The sequence below is a fragment of the Zonotrichia albicollis genome, chromosome 6 (assembly GCF_047830755.1).
Source record: "Zonotrichia albicollis isolate bZonAlb1 chromosome 6, bZonAlb1.hap1, whole genome shotgun sequence".
Taxonomy (NCBI): Eukaryota; Metazoa; Chordata; class Aves; order Passeriformes; family Passerellidae; genus Zonotrichia; species Zonotrichia albicollis.
Window position 1 is genome coordinate 7,340,535 of NC_133824.1, and position 24,371 is coordinate 7,364,905.

The 24,371-nt window shown below is 39.8% G+C and overlaps 1 long non-coding RNA gene across 1 annotated transcript in view; it reads right to left on the bottom strand.

Annotated features, from left to right (window-relative positions):
• The window catches only part of LOC141729325 (uncharacterized), a 129,299-nt gene that overhangs the window by 98,130 nt on the left and 6,798 nt on the right, over positions 1–24,371 (bottom strand). The window contains exons 4-6 of the long non-coding RNA XR_012580704.1: positions 16,477–16,661; positions 16,245–16,364; positions 467–7,025 (exon numbers count right to left, since the gene is read on the bottom strand). This is a non-coding gene — a long non-coding RNA (uncharacterized LOC141729325). The remainder of the gene's footprint in view (positions 1–466; positions 7,026–16,244; positions 16,365–16,476; positions 16,662–24,371) is intronic.

Consider the following 24,371-nt stretch of genomic DNA (forward strand, 5'->3'; position numbering starts at 1 on the left):
TTAGCCCAAGGATAAATCTTTCTAACTCTGGCAAATGTCAGGAATGCTCCTGTGATACAAGTGATCCTACAATAATAAAAATCAACAGCTAAAAGCAGACTTTATTGTATTCATTATGATACTTATAGCCTGATATAAATTTTCATCTCACTCTTATTTAACAAAGGCTATATATTACTATCCTCTATATCATTGTGACCAAAAGCAGAAGACCATCTTGAGTTATGATGTGCTATATACATAATCATTTTTACGGTAAAGCTAAATGAAGAAGTTATCATATTGAAATAATACCTAAAGCAGTGAAATCAGTGTTAATTTTTTTTTATTTCATTTCAAGAATTTGTACCACAACAAAGACAAAAGAAAGCTAAAGTCTTTAAGCATACTTAGATCATTAAATATTAGAATTCAAGAGCCTATTAACTAAATATTTGTACAAATACCTCAACAATCTGGAACCCACCTCAGCTTTGCCAGAATCAGAGCCATTATCATCCTGACAGCCACCAGCAGCACTGTCTTTTCAGTTTCCCAGGTTACTGGCAATGATTTTGTTGAAATCAGTCGCAGCCAGGTTGCCAATGTGTAAAGTTTGTCTCTTGTCTGTAACGTGCTCAACAGAACTTCAGCACACAGGGACATTGTGAGGTCACATAGCACACAGAGTGCCAGGCTAAGGAATATAGAATATGAACACTTCTCACCTTCCCAGTATGTTAGTGTAAATATCTTTGTTTTCTTGTACTTTTTTTGCTGGGCAGAAATGACATTATTTCAGTTTCATGAAAATTACATTAAAATAGCCACACTATCATTTTTCTATATCCTCCCCACCCCCAATAAATAAACAAGATCCAAAGCTTTCATTTGAAAATAGAGAGCTGATCCCAAACATGTTTCTCAGGACAATCACCAATTGTGTCAAGCATTGTCCAGAATGCCAGGGAGGAATAACTTATTTTGTTTCCCATTCCTTAGAAAACATTGCCTTTGCAATCAAGGAAATTTCTCTTTGCATCAAGGGAACTCTTATTTACAATTGCATCTCTGTTGATTTCTCTCACTACAAGGTTTATATATGAGAGGAGTAGCTTAGCCCACTACTTCTGACACTAACATGCACTTTTCCAAGAACACAGACTATGGAAACAAAGCTTTGCATAGAAGAGCTTTCTTTGATTTTTGTCATCTTTGAGCCAGTGCTTAACCATCATCACATTTTTAGATCTGTCACTGGATACTTCTGAAGTACAGAAATAACTGCATTTTCCAAGTTGTTGTGTGTGCAATGTGTTGACTCCAGACTGGAAAACCACCCTGCCAGAACAACTCCAATGGGAGTATGCAAATCCTTTTTAGTAACACTGTTCACCATAAAACATCAAAACACTATCTGAATACATCTGGGAGATGAACAATAATTTTGTTCTGGTCAGGCTAATCTCTAGTCTTTAATATAAACTCACAGCTACAGAAGTGAGATGAGAAATAGAGTATGCAATGAATAAGAAGCATTTCAATGAGTGTGTTTTAGAGGTGCTTATATTTTGCCATTAAAATCACCCTTGACAGACATACAGTTTAGAGGGAAATTTTTAAATTTTCCCATAACATTTTGATCAGAAGATCACAGTTTAAATCAAAGCTAGTTTTAGAAGCACAAATTTTACACTTCTTATTCCACAGCAAAAAAATAGGGCATGAGAACAGTGACTTCAGAAGTCTTCCCAGTTCTGGAGTCCAAAAATTAGAAAAATTGATGATTACTTAAAGAAACCTTTTTTTTTTTATTATTTAATGGTGGTCAAATATTTCAGGGCAAATTTCTCTAGAATCCAAATAAGATTAAAATTGAAAATCTATTTAAGAACATCAAATAACTCAACTTGGCAATTAAGACAAATGGATATTGCACACAGCACACTTAATCTTATGAGAATTCAGTCACAAGGTTTACTTCACAGCACACAGCACACTTCCAGGTTATATCTTTTTCCCACAACAGACATTTGACTCGGACATCACCAGACCAGCAACCTGGAATGCTGAATGTTTTTCCAGTTACTTCAATACTACAAATCCCCACCAAAGATACACTTTCCTACCAGTTATGTTGTTGTCCCATTGCCAAATATTAACCCTAAGAGCTCCTGGAACCACTTTGTCTCTATTGTCATTAACAGCTTGCCTGGGTGGAAGCCATACACACATCTCAGTGACAGCACACTAGATCTTTCCTATTCCCACAACAGACTCGCTATGAGTAAAGCAATCACAAGATCATTTGTCCATCCTGAGCATTTACCAACAAACCCCTCCTGTTGATTGTTTCAATATTTCAAGTACAGATTCCCTCTCTTACCAAAGGTCTTAGGAAACAGCATCCTGTGATTGGAAAAGGACAGGTTCAGTTCCCAGGATAGCCACCCGCTCTCTCAAGTGACCTCAAGGAAGCCACTTGTCCTAAAAAATGGCCAGTGACTCAGGAACGTCAAACCTGGTATTTCTTCAGTATAGTTTTCAGAAACCATTCATTTAATTCAGCAATACAGATAAGGAGTCTACCATCTGGGCAGGAAAACAGAGAGCAGCCCCTGGGGAAAAGGAAAGGTAGAAAGTCCTGGGTGCCTCAAGCCAGGCCCTCCAAAACCAGTTTTGAGGCTCCAAATCTCTTTGTCATACTTCTCAATCTATAAAATGGAGACAAGAACATTTTCCTTCTGCCCAGGGATTGTAAGGATAAATACATTCCTGTTTGTGAGGCACTTAGATAAGATAGCTAAGGGAGCTATGTAAGTTGATAGATTCCTTGATCTTAAGGAACTGTACTCTTGAAAGAAGCAGCTTGACTGAGTTATAAATGTCCATATTATTCACAATATGAAACTGCCAAAAGATAAAAAACATTCTAATGATATTTGAGAGCAGGAACTCCCCTTCGCCCCCTCATACTTTGAGGACTCTGTCCCTTTGGAAATGGTATGCTTTTCAGTGAGGAGGATTCCCTATTGTTTTCTTCCCTATTCTTTATAATGTAAATGTAACCTCATTTATTTATTTATTTTGTCTCCCAGGCCTCTTTTCATCTGGCAAGATGGTGGGGGAGGGGGGGAGGGAAGAGGAGCTGAAGGAGGGGGGCTATTTAATAATGTCCTATTAATCGCAGTGCACTATCAGCAGGCTTTAACCCTGTTCCAATTCTTTGATTGCTTTTTAGGGATTAGAGCAAACTTCATTGTCATCCATTGCATTGCAAATAGGTAAATTTGAGTGATATGTACACAAAATATAGATAGGTGGATAGTGCCTCAATATATGTGCAGAGTATATACATGCATTTATATGGCTTGTACATACACACACACACACTTATAAAAATAAGCTACATCTCCCTGTATGCCTAAGAGAAAAATCAAATCAAGGCACGGAGAAACTGAAAAAAAACCCCTACATGTATCATTCACCTGATTTCAATTGTGACTCTCTTTGAACCTCGGCCAAATCATTTTGTACATTAAAAATTGGTCAAGGATGATAAGATTCCATTTTCATGGTTGGTAATGCAGAACCGGTGAAAGAATACAATTACAGACCCCTGAGTAAACTCTGCGAATGTCAACTTGATGTAAATGATCAAGTGTCGACAAAGGGCTGGGGGGGGCTGGGGGCTGGTGGGCAGGCAGAAATGGAAGGGAAAGAGAAGCAGAGGGAGAGAGAAAAAAAGGCTTCAACTTCTTCAGCAGCCTCACCCAGTCCCAGCCTCTTCCCCGTCCCAGCCATTTGGGACCCGACCTTTCCAAGGCAACAAGGGGCCCCCAGTCTCCCACGGCTGCCACCTCCTCTGCCACCTCCACGCTGGGTCGGGGCTGTGACACAAGTGACCTGCCCCTGCCTCCAGCAGGCCAACAAAAGCGAGCAGCCAGCACAAAGAATGCTTGCAAAACAATAGCATGCCTCCACAAAAATCCTGCAAGAGCCCAACACTCAGGGCTTGCATTGAGGGACTGCCAGACCCCGACCCCTGCACAGAGTGGCTGCATGTCTGCAGGTGCTCGTCCCCAGTGTCACCCCGAGCCACCCCCTGGCTGCCTTCGCACCCCGGCCCCACCACCTCCAGGGCCCCAGGCAGCCCTGCTTGCTTTTCCCTGCCTTCTCTGTGAGCACTAAGCTGATGCCATAGCAACTTCTCTTTTCATATTGAGCTGACATAAGAATCTGAGGGCGAATGTTGTGGTCAAAGGGATGTGCAGAGCTGAAGGAGAGGAAAGGAGGCAGAGATGCTCATCACTCAGCGGGGAAAGCAATGGTTTAAAAGTTGCTAGAGCATGATCTCTGTATTCCTTATACTTCATTATTCCCCAAGGGAGCAGACAAACCCCTTCACTTACAGGCAGGTAAACTGAGGCACAGAGAAAATAAGGCATTGACCAAACCATGTTCCCAAAATGCATCTTGAGCTGAGCACTGACTGCCAGGGGCCTGTTTCCCCCAACTTCAGGCTGACAGCCTTGCAAGGGGCTTCATGCTGCCCCTTGGAGATAAGGAAAGTTCATATCTAGGTCATGGCCACACCTCATCTGGTCCCACAGTGCAGTGAGAAGAACAAGACTGCAGTGAACTTCTGGGAAGGGGATGCATAACCAAAAGTCTTTTGCCATTCATGAGCTGAAAGCAGGAGTCATATTTCCATTTATTTTAGAATTATCACCTGAGCTGATTAAAGCGGTTATCAACTTCAGTTGTTCTTTACGTGTCGTTTTTGTTTCACATTTCCAATGTTTTCCCTGTGTGCACTGCATAAATTATTGAAACATTATTTTATTTATCCATCCCCTTGTGACAGAAATAGGTTCTCTGAAAGCAAATCTTGTCCTAATCAGTTTTGTTTTTCTTGGTTTCTCTACTCAGTATTGCCACAGCTTTTGGGTTAGTGAACACTAGTTTGCTTTTGTGGAGAACAAAAAGCACTGTGGGCTGATAAAAATAGGCTGCTAAATTAAAGGTTATTCCAAAGTACATCATTGGCTAGGAAACAATGGGCTTGTAAAACTTTTAGCAAGCTGGGTGGTAAAAGAAGATAATACACAGAAGATAGGCAGGATGGGGATTGTCTAGAGCCCAGCAGCCCTGCTTCCCATTGAGACCTAACCTCAGCACAAAAGTTTCTTGGTTCACAACTACCTCCAGAATTGGCCATCAAGAATACGAGAAAGTGAAATAAGCAAACCCCAGGGTGCTGAAATATGGGCTTAGGTTTATATCTCATATAAAAACAGCAGACTGGTACTGTCCGTTCCTACCCTGTACTCAATTCTTTTTATACACTAATACATCAATACAAAGCACTGTTACAGAAGCACACACTTAAAATGTTGCACTTTCTTCTCTTTCTGAGTGCTGTGTGTGCCATCCTAATTATAAGCAAAATAAAATTAAGCAATGATAAGCACATGATTTCCTACTAAAAACAAATATCACAAATATCATAATCAAGTTTGACGTCAACGTGATACAAGTTTTTTAGCTGATAAGAGGTCTAAACTCTAGCTAACTACCTGTACTTAAAATTAGCTCTGCTCAAAATATCCCTAGAAATACTATTAAAGACTCAAGTGATGTTTAGAATGTTAGCAGGACCGTTCTGGTTTTGAAGCACAGTTTCAAATAAAATGAATTTTAAACAGTTCAAAACGTTGCAATTTCTCACCTGCACATATGGCTCATGACAAATTTGAATACTGAGTGTTATCTGAATCTTAAACTCTGAACCAGTGTACACAAATACAGTTGGGGGGGTTGGGCACTGCAGCCAAATCTATTTGCTTCTCAGGCTAAAATTATTTGAACAGTTATTATGATTTCCCTTTCCTTCCCTTGATTCCACATTCATGGTTCCTTTAAATGACACAAAATTATATTGCATAATATAATATTGAATATTGTATTATAGAATTTTTTCCTCCCCATTACAAAAAACAGGCTGGACTGAACCTGTTAACTGGGAAAGTTAAGTCAAAGCACATCATCCTTTTTGACAAACATTACTACATGTTGGCAGTCTTTGCAGGTAATTACAGAAACTTAAACGTAGTTTGTCTTTACTGAATGCAAGGAAATGAAAACATTTTTTCTTTGTCCTACTCATATAATGAGAAAGAACTCAGTTACCAGGGATTAAATCTACATAGCATTCTTATAATATACAGCACAATCTATTTCAGCAAATGCAGAAATGACCATTTATATCTACCATTGCTGAAGCACTCCAGATTTGACATAAAAAAGACACAGCTCTAATATTAGATTTAAATACTGCAAATTACAGCACATGTTAAATAACTATTCCCTTGTGTATTTATAGCTTTAGGTTCTGAACTTGCTGTCTTGCATATTTCTTCAGACTGAAATTTTTAAAAGTTTTCAGTCCTTCATATAATTATTATTAATTATATGTTAATTATTATTGATAATAATTAGCATATAGTCTTTGCCATGCTAAAGATGATTTACAAATATTGTTTTGCTAATAAATGGAGTGGAATGGTTTATTCTTTCAAGGTACTTGTATGGCAAATATTTTTTCAACTGTTTGTTTTAGCAATTCAAATAATTTTTTTTCATTTTTTTGTTTGTTTTTTTTAAAATACCCATGCTTAATTTAGAAAGCAAAAAGCTAAATTAAAACTATTTGTAGAAAAATGGAGATATTCTTCCAGTCTGATTTGCCAATTACATCTTACCACAGCTTTGTAAGTAGTTGATATCCTTTTTATTTGAACAACTCTGAGGTAAGTTCTTTAGGGAATAAAAGCATTTCATGCAGACAAGTGGTAGACTTAGGAACAGAAACACAGCAGCAAAACTCAGTAGTCAGAGCCAGTCCAGAAGAGGGCCAGAAAGTTGATTAGGAGGACAGAGCTCATCTCCCATGAGGAAAGGCTGAGAGAATTGGAACTGTTCAGCCTGGAGACGAGAAGGCTTCAGAGTGACCCAATTCCAGCCTTGCTGCACCTAAAGGGAGCCTGCAGGAAAGACAGACACTATTTACAAGAGCATCTAAATACAGTAAATGGGCTTCAAACTGCAAGAAGGCAGGTTTAGATCAGATGTTAGGAAGAAATTCCTTACTCTGAGGGTGATAATGCACTGGAACAGGTTTTCCAGAGAAGTTGCAATTGCCTTGTCCCTGGAAGCTAGATGGAGCTTTGAGCAACTGGCCTAGTGGAAGGTGGAATGAGATGATCTTTGATATCCCTTCCAACTCAGGCCATTCTATCATTTGTGTTCTCACCCTGCCCACTACAGCCAGAAGAATATCAATTAAAACCAGTAAGCAATAATTGCTTACACAAAAGAAAGTGACAAGCCAGGCTGAAACTTCACAGATATGACAATATCTGGGGAATAATGTACAAGGTTCTGTTTCTTGGGGCAAAGACTCTCTGAAATGTCACTGACTTTTAAGTATTTTGACTTTAGGAAAAATGTAATAAATAAGTTTGTGGTTTTCTACAGCTACAAAAATCTTGTCTTTACCCCTCATCTACATTTCCATTTGAGAGCTTTTAGAATCTTGATTAGAGCAGTCAATCAGTAATGATAAAATAGTTTTAAAATTATCTTAAAGTAATATTGCTATAGAAGTACATTTAGGCATCAAGTTTTCAGTAATCTATATCTGGTAGTACTAAATACATTATCTTCTACTACCCTAGTGGAGGGACAAGTTTCTCTAGCTGGTTTTAATAGGGGAGCAATTTTTGTATGTACACCTCTGCAGCTGAATACAGGAGCAACATAACACGACAAGTGGATGGGTTACACATCCTGCTGATCTTCTTTATTATTAACAATTCAGGAGCCAGAGTCAGTTTTCAGTGGTAAATCATCCTAAATCTTTTTAACATTAATAGTGTATGGAATTTTTTTTTCCAGGCAAAATATTCCCCACTATTAATAAAACTTAGTAGATGAGTAACGGGTGACTTCCATGAAACGATACTCAAGCAGCCCTGTCTCACTGCCTGCAAGCCAACAGCCCTGGTGTCCTGATGTTGGTCTTCAGCCCCTCAAAAGTAGAGCAGTGCAACACATCTGGAAGGAAGAAACACCAGCAGAACAATCTCTGTCACTTCCCAAATAATGGGAATATATAAAAGGAATATAATGTATTTAACTTTCTACAAAAAGCCTGCCTCATTTGGAATACCTACAGTGAAGCATTTGTAATAGTCAAACACAGAGGCTTAAGGTATAGGGAAAGGAAATGGTCCATGAAAGGCTGGTCTATAGAGTTAAATCCCTACACCAGGCTCACCTTGCAGCCAATTTTGAAAACAGATTTCAGGTCAGGAAGTGGTAGGGAATGAGTTTAAGTGAATGTCAAACCAGCAAACCCTTCTCCACAAGGAGAAAAGGTAATTCATGAAATCAGCAAAGGATTAAGGCAATTCAGCTACCTCTACAATGCTAAAGAAAAGCTCAGAAAAGTTCAGAATGTGCCCTCGGGCACTGGAACCCCAATAGCCCACATTCATTGATAATTATCTCACCTTTGGGTTTTATTTTAGACCCTCATCTTTCTCTTCAGGAAGCAAGTATTGCCTGAATCTCAGTATAATCCCCTACATGTACCACTCCCAAAGAGAAGGATGACCAAGACCACCCCAAGATCAGCATTTCCTATCCTACAAAGTCCACCAAAAGCACTCTGGGAAGGTTCCTGCCTCAAAAGTCTCTTTATGTACTTTAGTTGTACTGGTCCTCCTCAGCCAGAAGTACATACCTGTACAGACCTGTCCCTGCTGATCCATTTGTCTCTTCTGAAGATGCTCAATAGAAAATAAACCATAACCTCTGTCACAAGGGCTTGGAGGTCAGTCTGTGTGTGCAAGTGCCCCTCTCCAGAACAGAATGTCCCCATCTTCCCATGTCTCTCTCACAAGAAAAACCTGGGTTACTGTAGCTGTTGGAACAACCAAGCACTGAAACAGGGCAGACACAGAAAGATTTCCATCAGAAAGATTCTACTCTCCAATTGAAGAAGATATATGAGGCTGGCTTTAAATTTCTCTGTTATCTTAAATGACCACTGAAGGCTATAGCTTCACACAATAATTAAAACTTATAAATTTTGTTTGTTCTTCTGGAGTCACCCATACTCACACAGGAGCATTGCCATACTGCCAAATTACACCCAAACAGAAACATGAACTAGTTCAATACCCTTGTGCTGTCACTGCTCTCTCCCAAACAGGCACTAAAAGGAAAGGGCATTTCCCAGATAGGATCTATCACTTCAAACACATTTGATTTTTTGATTCAAAACAACCTTCAGGTGTCAGTGCAAAACCACTTTTTTCTGTGTAGCTCATTGGCAAAAGATGAGCAAAGAAATGGCTGGAAGGAACTCTGGTGGTGATTTGTTAATAATTTTGATTAAATTTATTGTAGTCACATGGTTGCTGTTGCATTTTTATCCACAGATAATTATGGAGTCTGCTCATTTTATGAGATGTATTTTTAAGAGTTTATCAGTGGCTTGGGATGAGTGCTCTTTTGTTTAGTGATGTATAAATTTGAATAATAATAAATAACAAAGTGAAAGAGAACGAGGGAAGGGAGGAGACTGAAGTCTGGGAAGATGCTGCGCTATGGATGTCTGGTGCATTTGATCACAGCATAGATGATACAGCAGTGGGCATTATAGAGAGCCCTAGTATAAATCAGATTAGATAAATATTAATTGCCATGTACTAACTGTGCACTTTACTGGAGTATATTGATGTTTTCAGTCAAAGACTCATGTTATTAGCATACATTTAATGATCAGTCCCTTCCCTTTACGCCGCTGCAATGTTTTGCCGAGCAGACACCAGCAAACAAGGCTGTGCTGGTGCTCGGTGACGCTGCCTTATAGCCACATGTGGGTTCATGCTGGTTCTCCCCCGTGCTGCACCCTGCCAGCCTCACACTGTGGGGCACCTCTGCTTCACGTGGGGCAGACGAAGATACAGACACCCCCAGACTGACACTTCTCAATCAAAGACTATGCAGGAGGATCTTGTTATTGAGAATGTATATAATATATACATAATATATATATGTATATAATATATACATATACAGATACAGATACATATACAAATACATATAATTTCAGTACTATCACAGCAGCTAAATAGTTATCATTTTGTCCTTGCTGCACTAATTGTGGTGTTGAGGAACTCTACGACTTATTGGACCACTACTAGCTTCACCTAGGCACTTGCAAGGATTCACACTCACCTTCATAAAAAGACAGAGACAGAACTTCATCTGTCACATATTAAATAAAAAGTATTAATTAAAATGTTGTTCCTACTCCGAATCGAACAACTGCATTCACCACAAAGTTAAATTTGGGGGGAAATTTGAGGTTAACCATCAATGTTGAAATAATACTGATTTGGACAATTTTGATGTGTTAAAAAACCTTCTTAATCATACAAAATTTCAAAGAAAAGAAGGCATGCAAAAACGAAAAAAGCCTAATTGATTGGTTAACATTGAAAAAACCACAAGAAACCTACCCCCTCATCTGTCAAAATGTCATTAAACCAAGACATTACAATGGAAAAGTTTGATTTTGACAAAGCTGCACTTTCCACTAGTAAAAGATCATGTAAGGAATTTTCTCATGATTAATACAAATAAGTAACAAGGTGTTCTCTTTCAAATGATTTTGGTAGATTTGAGGAAAGTTGTATTACTTTTAGGACTGAATGAGGCAAAGTGTTTTTCAGCTGTGCGTACACCACAATTAAATCACGAAGCAATGAGCGCACATGTCAGGTATTTATTTAGGATCTTTTATGAACTTGTGCCGTGGGTCTGTATTTTGTACCAGAGGAGTGAAAGCTGTGTTTTGATGCTGCTTCCTGCACTGTGGTTATTTGGCTGTAGATGCTTGTGCCTGTTTTGGGGTGGGCATGCAGCTGTGGTGAGAGCACTGTGCTGTCTGTGTGCTGAGCACAGCCTGCTCTGCTTCTCTGCACAAACCTGGAACATGCCACCACGCTCGGTGGCTGTGCTGAACGCCTTTGATACATGTTATGACAGCGCTGCATTGTGCTCAGCATCACTGCTGCTCGCTCCGTACGGCAGGCATGGATTTAGCTGTGTGATTATGCTGTAATATCGCTGGGCTCCACGCTGCCCAGTTGTGCCAGGCTCACACCGTGTGCTGTGCGTTACAGTGATGCTGACAGGGCTGGATGGCAGCGCTGGGCACTTTGCAGTTTGCTGGGCTCCTGCAAGGTGGAGCAGGGCTTTGTGCAGTGCCAGGCTGGGCGAGGGCAGCGGGGACGGCTCCTCGCCTGCCTTGTGGGGATGTGCAGAATTAGTTATGTAATCTGCACACTGTGGGTTTTTTGCATTAATGTTGTGTGCTCTCTGCTGCATGATTGTGGGGTATTAATGTCAAAATCTTCCATGATCTACTGCCAAGTGGTTGTGGTGGAGACTCTGATAAAATCGTGGCTTTTCTTAATAATGCAGGATTTTAAGAGACAACAAAATGTATAGGAATTGTTCTATATTAAAAATGCAGCATAATTGTATAATTACAATATTTGCATCATGCTAAACAGATTGGCTGGGTTATTTCAGATTCTTTAAAGTCGGGATGGCATCAGGCCTACAGTATTTCTAAACTGTTTTGCCCGTCTGCAGTTGTATAATGAAACACCACAAATTTTACCCAGCAATACTTGTGCTTTCTAAGTGCTGCATTATGAGCATAAAATTACCAAATGTACTGAACACACTTACCAGCACTGAACTAAAATCCCTTATCTCTCACCCACAAATTAAGTCTCCACAGATCCTTTTTTACAATTCTGAAGTAATAAATACATATATATTTATTTCTACAACCATTTTAAGAAATTATAAGGAAACCCACACAGTAGTTTAGCAGTTAATTTACAACAGTACAGCCTCTCGAGCAAGTATGTAAAACAAACACACATCATTTATTTCCCTCATTTGAAATCCCTGTTCCCTGACAAACAGACAGACAGACTCATACACACAGATCACTACAGCCCAAATTGGACATCAGAGAAGAAACTAGGACTTCTTTGCTATCATCCGTGATTGCCCTGAGGGTTGAGGAGTGGCCAATTTACAGCATGAATATAGTCTGGGGATACATGAATCATGAATCAAGTTTGATGTATGGAAAGGCACAGTCACTCTGAAAGGCTGCAAATGCAGTCATCTGCTTTTTAAGTGAAGAAAAAAATGCTTGCAAAACAACAACAAAACTGGAGAGATGAAATACCTGGGAAATATTATTTAAAAGACACCATCTTTGCTTTTTTTTTTTTTTTTAATTGGGTTGGAAGGGGTTACTTCATTATGCAGCAAATTAGAAAATTCATAATTTATCATTGCACCCAGTCGAAATGCCACCCAACTGAGTCGCACCCCTGTGAAAACCATCACATAGTAACAAACTGTCAAAGCCTGCTGCAGCCGACGGGCAAAATTAATATGCAAATGTATGCAAGAAATTAAAAAGCAGAATTACCCAGGCAAATGAGGTAGCTATACTTGAATTGTTAGAATTATGAATAATTACTGCGAATTTTCTGCTCCTAATATAACTTGTTTTTTGATAAACAAAGACTTAATTATCGAGATGCGCTGGAGAATTTCCGTGGCGCTCATTAATCTTGCAAAAAAAACAAGTCCCTGGTGCCCAAACCGTAATGAAGAGCGCGTGCCCTGAATCTTCAGAAAGATCAGAGGCACCAGGGTGCCAGGGCTAGAGAAAAAAAATGACAGTGCCAATGTCCCCTCCTGTACCCTGGAGTGTCATAACGTCTTCCACTAACTATCAAAGGGACTTATTTATGCCAGCAGCTGAGCTATAAGTCCAATTTACGATGCCTTAAGCAGTGGTGAAATGATCTGTTGATGTGCTATGGAAATGCCATCTTGCAGTAGCTCGATTTGGTCCCAGTGATACCAACACGATGAGGACCCTCCGCTCCTCTGTTAATGGATGCAGCATGACAGACCATAATACACAAGAGGGACAATCTTTTAGGACCAGTCTCAATGGTCCTCCATTAATCTTGGTTCTGCAGCGCTGTGGTGTCCATGGGAACAAGGGCATTATCATAAGCACTGGTTTTAAATGTTCCCATTAGGGATTGCAATACAGGGGAGAGATGCATGGGGTGAGAGGGCTAGGGGAGACAGTCCACTATTAGTTTACACTATTTTTTATGACCTGTATTTGAACCATAATGGGTGGCTCAGAGAATTTTCTCTTCCTAAATAACATAAAGAAAACAACAAAGGAGGAAGCAGCTAAGTGTACAGCATGGTGCAGTGCTGCAGGTTTGTCTTCTCTGTTTTAACAGCAAGGAAATCAGCACGGCCCTGGTGGGCTGAGATAATTTACCATGAGAAAGCAAAGGGAAAATAACCCCAGGTACTCTCAGCACAGACCAAATCGAACCCGCTGTGAGCTTATTATTACTTAAAAACTGGCATCTAAGTGGAAATGACTGACTCTCTGTCATTATCCCTATTACCACCATGATAAACCCAAGCAGATGATAAGGCAAAATTACAAAACATCAGTTCTGGAGCTCAGAGGCTACTTCAGGAGCTCAAGGCAGACTGTGTTTTCAAATGCTTCCTTCTCTACACACAAGTCCCCAAATTTCCTGATGCCTTGACAGAACCATTTCACTGCATAGGCAAATTGTCACCTTTTAAACCAGGGCATCTGTCATTTTTATACAAGGGTCTTCCACTCAGTCATTCTCCCACTTAATCCTCCAATTTCTCTACACATACAGAGTGGCTACAGCACTGTAATATTTGAAATTTCATTCTTACAGCCTGCATTACACTCAGAGAGGGGAAGGATAGGGTGACAACTGCCTCACAACTGACAGAAGGGACACCCCTCCTGACCACTGAGCTATATTTTTTTAATCAGCTGGAAGAGCAGCTTGCCTGGGGAGGAATGGAACTTCAGAGTGAGAAGAGGGGCACCAGCAAAGATTACAAAAAGGTTCTTCCAATATCTTCTGCCATCCTCTCACCCTTTACGTTACTGTGGCCAAGAGAATGAATTTTCCCCACATATTCCTTCTGTCTCCTTCCTCAGCCTCTCCCTACAGAGGGGTGGCTGGCACTTCAGCATGGAATGCTAACTTCTCCAGCAGCTTCTCCCTGGTGCAACAGAGCTAGAGGGAACCCAGAAAACAAAGCATTGCCTAGGTCTGAGTAAGTTACATCTGGCTTAGCAGGCTGATAATTCACTTCACTGGTTGTCTGTAAAAAGGGGTTATTACGAAAGGAGCAGTAATTGTGTCTGACATGGTTGCCTACCCCCAATGCTGCTCAGCAAGCAGGACAGCTGCTGAAGTTCTTACCAATGAAAACTTTCCTTTTCCCCTAGGGATGGGGGAGTTTAATGTTCCAGTCCTGCTAGTGCCCAGGCAAGGTTCCTAGAAAGCATTCCTCAGTTACAAGTAGTGGTGTCACAGCCCTCGTGACTCACTGTTACCACCCTGTGCTGAGCCATGTGCCCAGATCCCACCACCTGATGATGTGGGGCTATGAAGGTAGCTGTCATCTTCTTCTATTTCAGATTTTAGGATAAGCAGGATCATGCACTTGTGGACACTAAAACCTGCTTCTCAGCTAATGGCCACAGTGTAAGTCTCAGCATTTCATAGTGATGAAACCTCAGGAGGAATAATCCCATATGGTACCAGCTTTTGAAAAAGCTTTCAAGAAATAAAATTTCTTTCAAGACTGGTTTCTTTTTTTACCAGAACACTTCAGTACAAATCAGAGTCTTTCCTTCTCCTCCTTCATGCACATGCATGGGGAAGAGATCCAAGTGTGCAAGATAGAAATTATTATTATTATTATTATTATTATTATTATTATTATTATTATTATTATTATTATTATCAGTGGCCAAAAAATGCACAGTTTAGATTCTTAACAATCAGTCTTTGCTCTTAGTGAACTGGAAAGGGCTATAAAATATCCTCTGCAGAGGCTGGAGCACCAGTTACAGAGAACTCCCATCCTCTTTCCCATAATTACCACATCTAGGGTGCACACCAGAAAAAGATCTACATATGTAATTATACATATATATATGTACGTGTGTGTGTGTATGTACTTATGTAAATATATATCAATGTATGTATGTTCCTGACAGATATGGGTGCATATAGAAGGTGGGCATGCAAGATAAAGAGGACTTCTCAAAATGCTTTTTGCAAGCTATTGCAACAGGGCTTGGCAAAAAAAAATTCAGAGAAATTACTTTCCAGTAGAAGAGAGGGACATTGTGAAAAGATAAGCAAAAAGTCCTGGTCCACTCAGGTTTATACAACTCTAAGCCTCTCAGTGAAATGTAAATGTTTTCAATCCAGGTCAGTGTGCTACCATGGCAGAGCTGCACATACACACCATGTGCACCTTTCTGACACAACAGTTGTTCAGCTTGCTACACAAATCCCTAAGGAGACTAACAATTTAATGTATTTAAATAACAAATATTTTAGGGTAGAGGAGCTGTGCTTCTAGTTGTCAGCTTGAGGGTCTTCACAGTGATGAGAAGGGGGGAATATATACTTAGATTATTCCTGGTGACCCACATACAGCAAAACATCTGCTGACAACATGGTTGGCTTTCTGCCCAAGTTCAACTATGAGCTGTCTCCAGCTGATCATCTTTGCCCTCACCACAATCCATAGGGCCCACAGCAAGCAAAGGAGATAGTCAGGGATGTAAAAAGCAATTTGACCAGTTGAATAAGCACAAACCTCCATGAACATGAACACACATACTTCTAACATAAAGCTCATCTTAAAAAAAGGTGTTACCATCATATACAAAATTCAGATTCTTTAGGTAAGAACTCACTTGTGTTTAGCATGGACCTTCATGTTTGCAAAACTTACACTGTTAGAAATTTCAGGTCTTAGAGAAATGCATGTGCAATAGGATTAGAGAAAACACTGGAAACAAATAAAAAGCCCTAATAAATATTTTTTTGTACTGTCAAATTCCACTGCTGTATTTAGTAAAGAATTAATCTGTTTGTAGGGACATTATCTCTAAGCATTTGTGTTCCATCCTTTTATTTACATCTGAAATGGTGTTAGCCTGTCATGTAAACACATTGACATTACTTGACTGCCAGACTCACCTTTCATAGTTTGTGGTTATTTCTTTTTTTGTTATTATTTTTTATTCAAATCATTCATTATTCCCAAGTTCCAGGCTTCTTGTTCTTTATTTGCCAGCTAGGGAAGGCTCCTGGCTGGACCTGTGGATTGTGAACAGAAAAGGGCTGGTGGTTGAAGTGCATAATGATCACAAAATTAAAAGAGGTTTTTCATTCTTGGAGAAAAAGGAAAGGGGGTCAGCAGAACTGCTACCTTAGACTTCTAGAGGGCAGACTTTGATCTGGGTAGAAGGCTGGTTGAGGGAGTCCCTTAGCAGTCAGTCCTGAAGGGCAAAGGATCCAGGAAGGCTGTACATTCTTCAAGAAGGAAATGCTAAAGGCACAGGATCAGGCCATCCTCATGTGCCAAAAGACCAGCTAGCATGGAAGAAAATCTGCCTGAAAAGAGAGAGACACAGCTGAAGCTCAGGAAAGAAAGGAGAGTTTATGTCCTTTAGAAGGGGCAGGCCGTTCAGGAGGACTACAGGGATACTCTGAAGTTATGCAGAGTGAAAATTAGAAGAACTAAAGCCTAGCTACACCTTAGGCTGGCTACTGCCATAAAAGACAATTAAGAATGTTTCTATAAATAACTCAGGGCTAAATAAAAGGAGGGCTAAGAAGAATCACTATCCTTTATTGGATGTGAGGGGAATGTGAAGATGAGGAAAAAGCTCTGGTAATTAATGAATTCTTTGCCTCAGTCTTTATTAGTAAGACCAGTTAGGAGGGTTCCACTCTCCCTGAGCTGGAAGACAGGGATGGGGAGCAGAATGAAGCACCTAAATTCAAGGAAAAATGGTCAGTGAGTTGCTACACCACTTAGACACTCACAAGTCCCTGGGGCCAGAAGGGATCCACCCAAGGTTACTGACAAAGATAGTGGAAGTGCTTGCTGAGCCACTTTCCATCATTTACCAGCATTCCTGGTCAACTGGGGAGGCCTGAAATGGCTGAAAATTGGCAAACATGACACCCATTTACACAAAGGCCACAAGGAGGATCCAGGGAACTACAGGCCAATCAATCTGATCTTGGTGCCAGGAGTAGATCATCTTTGGTGCCATCACACAAGACATAGAGGACAACAGAGGATCAGGCCCAGCCAGCATGGGTAAACGAAATACAGGTCCTGCTTGACCAGCCTGATGTCCTTCTGTGACAAGGCGACCTGCTTAGTGGATGAGGGAAGATGTGTGCATGTTTTCTACCTGGACTTTAGTAAAGTCTTTGGCACCCTTTTCCACACCATTCTCCTAGAGAAACCAGCTTTTCATGGATTGGATGGCATAGCTTTTGTTAGACAAAAAACAGTCTGGCCCAGAGAGGGGTGGTGGTTGGTGCTACTTCCACCTGGTGGCTGGTCACCACTGGTGTTCCCAAGGGCTCAGGCCTGCTTAATATCTTTACTGATGGTATGGACAAGGAGATTGAGGGCACCCTCAATCAGTTTGCAGATGACACCAAGCTGGGCTGGAATATTGTTCTGCTGGAGGGTAGGAAGGCTCTGCAGAACGATCTATACAGGCTGGATCAATGGGACAAAACCAATGGCGGGACTCCTTGGCCCAAGTGCCATGTCCTGCCCATGCGTCAACAATCCCTACAGCTCTACAGGCTGGGGCCAGAACAGATGGAAAGCTTCCTGATGGAAAACAGCCTGAGAGTGCTGGTCAGCAGCAGCTGAACATGAGCCAGCAGTGCTCAGGTGGCCAAGAAGGCCAATGGCATCCTGGCCTGTGTCAGCTATGGTGTGGCCAGCAGGACCAGGGCTGGGATTGTCCCCATGATTGTCAGCACTGGTGAGGCCACACCTCAAATCCTGTGCTCAGTTCTGGTCCCCTCAGGACAGGACAGGAAAGAAATCTAGGTGCTGGTGCATGTCCAGAGAAGGGCAATGGAGCTGGTGAAGGGTCCAACCTAAATGATTCCAGCCTATTCTATTCTATTCTATTCTATTCTATTCTATTCTATTCTATTCCTTGTTCCTACACTCAGGTACTCATTATTCTCCTTCTTAAACTCATTGGACTGCTTAGAGCACAGCCATAACCATACCTGACTTTGTTCAAATTAATAATCACTAATTTGTGACCATAAGGGAATTTTTTGCAGCTTGTATTAAAGATGTTAGAAGTGTTGCCATGCAGTTCAGAAAACCATGCAGCAGTCTCTTATTTTATTGTTACCAACAGGGAGTACTGCTTATTTTGTTGTACTTTTTATTAGTATCAGTAAGAATATTGTTTCTTCTCAATAAAGGCCAAAGGATACTGTGATTCAATGGGAGGAGAGGCTGCTCAGCCACCTCTCACTACAATCTTTTCTGGCCCAGCAGAAAGCCTTGAACTGTCCCTTAAAATTCCTAAACCAGTGCCTGTACTTGGGTGAGGTCTTGTAATACACAAACTGTTTAGACAATTTGAAATACAAGTATATAGAAATGTAACAGGAAAATGTAACAGCAAGCGACAGAAAACATGATCCCTTAGGTGCTGTAGCTGGAGGCTTAGTGGCAGATGATGCAGCAAAATGGCTTCAAGATGGGATATTTACAAAATTGCTTTATGAGAATTTTACACTGCTAATCACAAGGCTCTAATAATAAGTCTTGCCTTACTAATAGAAGTCTAAGCACTAGCTTGCATTTTCAGATATTGCCTCTGCTAAACTGTTTTGGAAACTTGTAATATTCCTTTTTCATTTCCAAACACGATTTCATATCTGACAATTTTAGAATTGCCTTAGCCCTTCTGAATGCACTAGAAACAGAACTCCTCATTTGATTAATTCTAATAATTTTTATTCATTATTACTTTTTAACATATATTGGTATAGCAGATTAAATATTATTTATAGTCTTAATTTGTGTCCTGTTTGGATTGTACAATCACAGGACTAACTTGGCTATCACGATTATCATATTGTTTTATACTGCTCCTAAAATTAAAATCCATTCTTGTCTTTAAGTGTTTTATTGTACTTGTCTTTCTTGCTTTGCATTGCATAGTCCATGATTAATTCTGTTAGCAAAGTGCATATGGCCTGCTTGGCTATCATCCATTATCTTCATCATTGTTGCCTCAAAATGAGCACTTTATTATTACTTTTTTCATCTTTCCAATTACCAGATGTGCTTTTGCATTCCCTTACTTTTCATACTAGACTGAGATCTACATTTAGAGTAAAAGTCCCAGCTCATTAGTCATTGAAGAAAAAGTGATTTTTCCCTGGCTAACTACAGAAAATTTGAGGGTCAGTTCCAGTATTATAGAAATAAGTAACTTCTGAAAAACAGAAGCAAGAATGTCTGGGTGTTCCTCTAGGAAAAAGGCTTCATTTGTTGTCAGAAAATTGGTAGTTTGGTAGATTATTTAGATAAAAGAAGAATTCCCTCTGGAAATCTTGTAACTACATTTGATTCTAGTATCTTTCTGAAGTCTCACAAGTTTTATCTATGCTGAGTTTTGCCCATACCTGCCTGTCATATAACTGATTTCCTGGAATGCATCCCGTCAATACCCCCAATTAAAAAAGAAAAAAAATAAAAGCCCACACAACCTGAAAAGGTTGTGAAAAAAGTCTATAAGCAGCATTATTCACTGGGAAAAGCCTCTTGCAAGGTTTCCAGACCATATTTTCAGGTTCAGACAACATAGTGTGGTTCAGTGTGCCAACACCTGAACACTTCTCTGACTGCATTAAAACCCCTAACCATGCAATGTTCATTTAGCCAGCAGGTTAGCTGTGCTAAATGTGACACACAGTAAAACACCTTGACAAAGTAAGGGTAGCTTTTTTTGTTGTTTTTGTTCATTTCATTCATATAATTCAAAGAAAAAAAATTCTTATGCACAAAACACCTCAGTCCACTCCAGTATTATTTCTCTAAGTGTCTTAAATACAATTAGGATATTAATTTTTTGTTGTTGTTGATATTTTATAGTCCCATTATTGAACATTTTAAAAAACCACTAGATAAACATTTCATATAATGCCACCACAAACTCTTCTTATGACATAGATATTTCTAAATGCCCATGATTTTTTTCTATATAAGGTCTTTTGATTAAAGAAAAAATTAAATAAGGGAATATCTATCTCTCAAACCTTTGTACTGTAAATCTGTTTCTAGGCAAGGACTTACTCATTGCCTCACAAAGCAATGTTGGAACCAGACCTGTGCATGACCTGGGGATACATAAGGGAAATGTTATAAGATAAGTAAGGGAGGAAGCTGGCAGACAAAAACACTCTAGCTTCTGTTTTCTGACCTAAGTATGCTGCTCTGGGCATTTCAGAAAAATCTGTTAATAATCACTTTGAAGGAGGAAGAAAACATTACAACAGGAAAAAATCCCATAAAGGGGTGAGAGAACGTAGGCTGAAATGTTCAGAAGTGATTAGGGTGACAAGTTTCAAACCTCCCCCAGTATTCTGATTTTAGGAGAAAGGCATGTAGTTCCCAAAGCTTGGGTGCCTGAATAAAGCAAACAGAGCACTGAGTTGTGCAGTCCAGGGCAGGTCACAGGAACTGCTGAAGTGCTGCCACTTACAAGAAAATTTGCAAGATTCTTTCATACTCTAGCACTTAGCCCAAGCTTTCAAAAATATTTTGGGGGACTTATTTGTTCAAGTAGCACTGTATAATTAGCTTGCCTTATGCTGACCACAGCCTCTGAAAATCACGTTCTTTAAACTGTCCCTTTTTGAGCCTCTCAGAATTGAGGCTACCTTCTTCCCCTAAAGAAAAAGCTTTGCTCCTCAGGCAAATTCTTCCCCTTGATCTCTCTAGATCTGATGTTAATACCTTCATGCCTCTCTATAGCCTCTCACTCCAGGCATAGTGACATTTACTTCAACAGAGCTCTGCCCAAGTGTTGTGCTGTAGTGACATATCCAGACTTGGTTCTTCTGTGCCTGCAGAAGTAAAAGATGTCCCATATGTATTAAGATGACAGGGCAATGTGTTGAAAACTTCTACATATGAGGAATCTTAAGAAATCAGATGAAAAGAGATTGCAGAAATGATAAATGTCATTTATACGCTGGCAGGTTAATATTGTGGCAATGTCTGGATATTCATCTAAACATCACCGGGAAAAGTTTGACAAGTCTGGGACAGTATGGCATGGCTATTTCTCTCATTTGGGCTGGTATTTGTTTGATCTGCTTTTACCTTAATATGTTTGCTCTGAGCAGATGAGTAACTCTGCATCTTCCCTGGTGGTGAAAGATACACAAAATGCCTTTTAATCTCAATGAACAGTTTGCATTCTTCTGCAGAAATTGAGAAACTTGCTATTGCTGAAATATCCTCTCTAACTTCTGGTACTGTGGTTGTACTAACAATGGCAGATTGCCTTTGGTAACCCTTTGTTCTGAAGTTTTAGTAACAAAGTGTCTGGATACAAAACTTTGTCATATTATGTTTTGAAGATTTTGTAGCAGCAGAAAGTGGAGTGTGTCTGTGAGCATTTGTAATGGAGAAAAGCTAAGTGATAAAGTGCACCTTTAACATAATGACAGTAATTTAGTCTCAGACAGTGAATGCTATTATACCTTCTTTTAAAGACTAAAATCAGTCAATTGAAATGACAATTATGATAATCCTCATGTAATGAAGATTATTTTGAAACAAAAATCTTTTTTGTTATGTGTGCCTGTGAGTGTGTGTGCATTTACTGGACCCAAGTACAATCTCAAAATTCTCCTTGTCTGGAAATTCTATACAAATATAACAGTATTTCCTAACCATTCTGTTGCTTTCAGTTGATATTTAGTGCAAATTGACTTCTTTAAAAAAAATCATAGAATCATTAAGGTTGGAAAATATCTCAAAGATAATCTATAGAGATGCTTTGATCAAATGCTCTGAACATAGAGCTTGGAGAAATGGGCAGCCTTAACAGGAGTGGTTAGCTTGATCAATCTTAGAATATGACATGATACAACCTTCCCAAAGCACCCCATGTAGGTACCCTGTGTTTTATCTTAGCTTTGTAAGGGAAGCTGCTGTGAGCTTCTAATGCACCATATAGGTAATTAACAGTGAGCAGTAATTCCAGAAAATATTGTTCTACCTAGGAGTCAGTCTGTGATGGGTGGCCTGTCAGAGTCATCTGAGTTCAGGAGAGAACATACCCACCATCTGAATTTAGTTCTTATATGGGCTAAATTTTCAAGGTCTAAGGGAAGTCTAATCCTACAAAACTACAACTAAATTTATAATTTTTCTCATGTTCCTTTGAAAAACTTATTCTGTTTTAATGAATTAAGGCACTCAGAAACATTGTACAGCAGAAATAAAATGGCACAAGAGCCTCAACAAAGACGTGCACATACAGGGAGCTCAAATGAAAAGGAAGATAAAGAAAAGATTTTCTGGGGCAAAAGGGGTAATAAAGGGAATAAGGACAAGATGACCATAGGCCTCCATGGTCTGATGTGAATGTTATATAGAGCTCTTGCACTATGAAACAGCTCTGACCCAAAATACAGCAAATATTATTATTATGAAGATTACAAAACATTGGAGAGATACAGGTATAATTTAGTCAAACAAAGACATTTGTGAGCAAATGTAGCTACACATTTTGTAAACTACTGGCTGCTTCAGTTTTTCTCAATCTCCTAAAGATACTTCTCACTCTACAAAATACTTTTTTAGGAAAATTGATAAGTAAATACTGGTAAATGTTCTTTTGTTCAAGATTTTCTATTTTCCATTGCTCAGTTGATTTAAAAGTAGAGAACTAATGATGAACCTCACAGAGAATGCCCCAGAGACTTCCTTAAGCCAGGTGACAGTTTACCTGTAGTGTTTAGCAATGATATAGGATGCATCCCTTCTTTGTTTAGGGGTGGTAATTAAAATCAGGTTATTTTACATTTTTTTATTAGCCGAGCTTTATTCATGCGAACTACCCTAAAAGTGAAGTTCATGTTAATAAAGCTGGTTATTTCTGGTTAACAAAGCTGGTTATTTCTTCTTAGACCTGACCTAGTTCTAATAATTTGCCATTCAAAAGATGCAGAACTTAGATCTTTGCAGGAAGTTGTTACAATTCACTGTGAACAGTGGCCTAAAAGGGTTGCTGTATGCAGTCAAATACATTGGCACAGTAGGGAAATGTGATCTTTTCTAAGGCTATTATTCTAATCATTTCATCTAGTCCCTTGTCCAAATATGATATGCACTAGCACAAAGTTAATTTAATTTTTTTTAATCCCTGCAACAGTACAAAAACCCATGACAAAGCAGGGTGTCAAACATGTGCTTTTAGGAAGTCCTTCATTGCCTGTTAATTGTGGATTGCAATTGTGTCAAAGTGATCTAGATGACATTGCTGTGCTGACTGTTTTGTGGTGATGTTTAATAGCTGGAAGGCCAAATGCAGTACCTGGCATTCTCTTTAAATATGCCTTAGTACTGAGTACAGCTTCTCACCATGAAACACATCTCAGTCATGAACAGCTAATTGTACCCTTACACACACTCTTTTTTCCTGTTTTTTTAATAATGTCTTGGCCCTGATCATGACAACAAAGTTCACCCTGGCTCTGCATGAGTCCCTAATGCAGTAGTGAGGAGTTCAGCTGGAAATCGTGCCAGGGTGCCTTCTCAGGCTTGAATCCACTGCAGCACAATGGCCCCAGAGTTACCTAATGAGATTGCTGGGCAGATTCTAAAAGTATTGTCTAAATCCTCCAGGCCAAACTCTGCCCTGGTCTCACATCAGCAACCACAGAAGAGAATTCAACTGGCTGTCCTCTCCTTCCTCTGCTGCTGCTCATGAAGAAAAGGAACAAAACCTTAGTCTTCTAGCCTCTCCAGAAAGCTGCACCATACCTGAAGGTCTGAAATAAGAGACCCACAGAAGCAGGTTGAACCAATTCTCCTCATTTTCCATCCTCAGCTGGTGACTAACACCAATGCTGAGAGCCCCAGGGACGTGCATGTTCTCAGCAGCCATTTCCGTGGGAATTAGGCACTCAAAGACACCAGCAGTCCAGGCCAATGAACTCACACATTGCCTTCAAGGCTCCTTGCAAACTCCTCACAAAATTCCTGACAGGTACCCCTACCTGTATTGTCCTGAAGGGAAA